Source organism: Haliaeetus leucocephalus, unplaced genomic scaffold (genome assembly GCF_000737465.1).
Source record: "Haliaeetus leucocephalus isolate CR32 unplaced genomic scaffold, Haliaeetus_leucocephalus-4.0 Scaffold272, whole genome shotgun sequence".
NCBI classification, from domain to species: Eukaryota; Metazoa; Chordata; class Aves; order Accipitriformes; family Accipitridae; genus Haliaeetus; species Haliaeetus leucocephalus.
Genome location: NW_010972708.1, coordinates 123,934 through 127,503, shown reverse-complemented (window position 1 = coordinate 127,503; position 3,570 = coordinate 123,934).

Below are 3,570 nucleotides of genomic sequence, written 5' to 3'. Positions count from 1 at the left end.
TTGCCATTTTTCCAGAAAAAATATCTGATGTAAAATATATCACTTGAAGATTATGTATAACCTTCCTGATTTAGTATTTTAACTAGGTCTACAAAATTACTTATGACTTATTTTGCTGACATTCAATCAGGCTTTTAAAATATTATAACAGGTGAGACTGTACCATAGGTAAAAATATCTAGTTTCAGTTTTCCTGGAAACAACAGCAAGTTATGTTTTTCAATTCTCTAATTTCTTTATAAAAGGTTCTTTTAAACAACACCAACAATAATAATAATAATAAACATGCAGAAGGATGGGTGTCATGGTTTAAGCCAAGCTGGCAACAAAGCACCACAAGGCCACTCGCTCACTCCTCAGCCCCTCCCTTCCCTCTCCAGTGGGATGAGGAGGAAGGAGAATGAGAAAGGAGAAAAAAAAAGAAGGTAGAACCTCATGGGTTGAGATAAGGACAGTTTATTGGGACAACACGAGGAGAGAAATTACAATAATAACAATAGTATGAATACAAGAATATACAAAATGAGTGATGTGCAATGCAATTGCTCGCCACCCCAAACCTGATGCTTCACTGCTTCCCCTGCTGCGATACCACCTTGACCCCCCAGCCCACTCCCCAGTTATATACTGAGCATGACATCATGTGGTATGGAATATCCCCTTGGCTAGTTCGGGTCAGCTGTCCTGGCTGTGTCCCCTCCAGCTTCCTCTGAAAATTAACTCTATCCCAGCCAAACCCAGGACAATGGCGCAAAGAAATAACATTTTGTAAAAGTACAGTTTGCATGACTGAGATTCCATCTAAAAGGTTTCCCATTAAGGCTTCTACTGTCATGCACTATAGTTCCTCCTTTGCTTAAAACTAGTTCTAGTAGAATCACTTTTTTACAATTGGAATGTATTTCATTGAGTGTCTTCTATGTAAAAACCTCTTAGTTAATGATCAATCAATTTGCCTAAAACAACACCAAAAATAACAGTGATGTTCCACAGATGATATAAGGGAAGCAGGGAGGTGGCAGTGGCAAAGAAACTCTGGGTTTTAGTGCACTTATCCCAGAATCAATGACAAACTCTTCTTATGAAAAGATGACATGTAATTTTGATCTAAAAGATATTGCATCCCTTTCTACAACTTGCTCTGCTCCACTGGAGGAGCTAAATATCTTTTTTACCTTATCTTTCTACCCTCATATCCTTCAGAGCAAAGAGTTCTGAAGTTCTAGCTGGTGAGTGAGTGCTATTTTAAATATTTATAACATTATTAATTCTATTACCAGGTTTTTACAGATACTAGCAGAATTCAAGATCTAAGGTAACTAAATACATTAGCAAGCAACAGCCCTTTTTCAGAATAGCTTGCACACTACACAAAGCTCATAAAAGATAGAATAAAGGAAATCTTATTACCCTAATATGATTTACAAGGAATAGAATATCAAAGAAATATGGCTTGACAAAGGTCAAATAAAATGGCTGTTGCCAAATCACATAAATCTCCATGAAAACCCAGTGGAAGTCTTATTACTTCATGACAGCTTTAAGTTCCACATAAAAGCATTATACACAAAGTATAAGAATACAATCTTACAGCATCTTATAGAATGAAATTCTAATCCAACCTGTTGGGTTTTGTTTCTATAAATTGGTGATACCAAATGAATAGCATAGGAACTGCTTCTCTGTATAAATGAAAGTAATTGTATAAGAAAATTGTGTTCATATAGGTTTCTAAAGAACGGGGCATGTGCTATCCCATGAACATTTATCAAGGTAGAAATAAATGGGAAAATTTACATCAAAAAACCACCTGCATCTTTTTTTGAAAGCTTATATTTGGAGGGGAAATAGTAGCATACCGAATAAAATAAAACAAGCACCCATATAACAAAAAAAGAAGTTTATAAATATCAATTTTATGGTTATAACCTGTTGATACTACCAAATTAAGCTGAAACAAAGATAACTGTGAATTTAAGGCAACCACCCAAAAGAAAGGATGATGCAAAACATTTTTCATTACACTCAAAAGTTGCAAGTTGCTAATAACAGATACCATTTGCTATTTTCTAGTAAACAGACCAAGAAAATGATCTTGATGTATAATGCCAAGACAAAGTATTCTTGGTAACTCTGTTTGTGAGAGGCATGTGTCCTGGGTTTGTTTGGGATAGAGTTAATTTTCACAGGAAGATGGGAGGGGGCACAGGCAAGACAGCTGACCTGAACTAGCCAAGGGGATATTCCATACCATATGATGTCATGCTTAGTATACAAGTGGGGAGTGGGCTGGGGGGTGCTGTCTCTGTGGGGGAAGTGGTGGAGTGTCAGGTTCCAGGTGATAAGCAGTTGCACTGTGCATCGCTTATTTTGTATATTCTTTTCTTAGTACTATTGTTGTTGTTGTAACTTCTCTTCTTGTGTTGTCCCAGTAAACTGTCCTTATCTCAACCCATGAGGTTCTTTTTTTTTTTTTCTTTCTCCTTTCTGATTCTCCTCCCCATCCCACCAGAAGGGGTGGGGAGGAGTGAGCTAGCGGCCTTGTGGTGCTTTGTTGCTGGCTGGGCTTAAACCACTACAGCATGTTAACTGAAATTTATTTCTAGTTGTCATGGTTTAACCCCAGCTGGCAACTAAGCCCTGCGCAGCCACTAGCTCACTCCCCTCCAGTGGGACAGGGCAGGGAATTGGAAGAGTAAAAGTGAGAAAACTCGTGGGTTGAAATAAAGACAGTTTAACAGGTAAAGCAAAAACTGTACATACAAGCAAAGCAAAACAAAGAATTCATTCACTACTTCCCATTAGCAGGCAGGTGTTTAGCCATCTCCAGGGAAGCAGGGCTCCATCACACCTAACAGTTACTTGGAAAGATGAACACCATAACTCTGAAGGCCCCACCCTTCCTTCTTCTTTCCCCAGCTTTATATGCTGAGCATGACATCACATGGTCTGGAATATCCCTTTGGTCAGTTGGGGTCAGCTGTCCCAGCTGTGTCTCCTCCCAACTTCTTGTGTACCCCCAGCCTACTCGCTGGTGGGGTGGGGTGAGAAGCACAAAAGGCCTTGGCTCTGTATACACACTGCTCAGCGATAAGGAAAACATCTCTGTATTATCAACACTGTTTTCAGCACAAATTCAAAACATAACCCCATACTAGCTACTATTAAGGAAATTAACTCTATCCCAGAGAAAACCAACACACTAGTTTTAAACAGGTTCACACTGGATTTTTTTGACACTTTTTACAACTTCTAATGAGTATTTTAAAAGAATTATAAAGCACCACATGCTCAAAAGAAAAAAAAAAATCACTCTTATGAATTTATTTGCTAGTCCTTAATTTAGATATATTTTCTGTAAGCTCCAGTATTTTTTTCAAGGATAAGTATATTTTAATATGATTTACAGTGAGGTCATATAGTATTAGTTTCCTGTAGAACTTGTAGGAGACAAGCAATACATCTCAAGGACAGAGTTTTTAAAGTATTTTTTAAAAGTTTTAAAATATTTGTAGCTTTATAGTTTTTCAAGCTCATATCTTCTAACTTCATGTAGAAATCACTCTTACT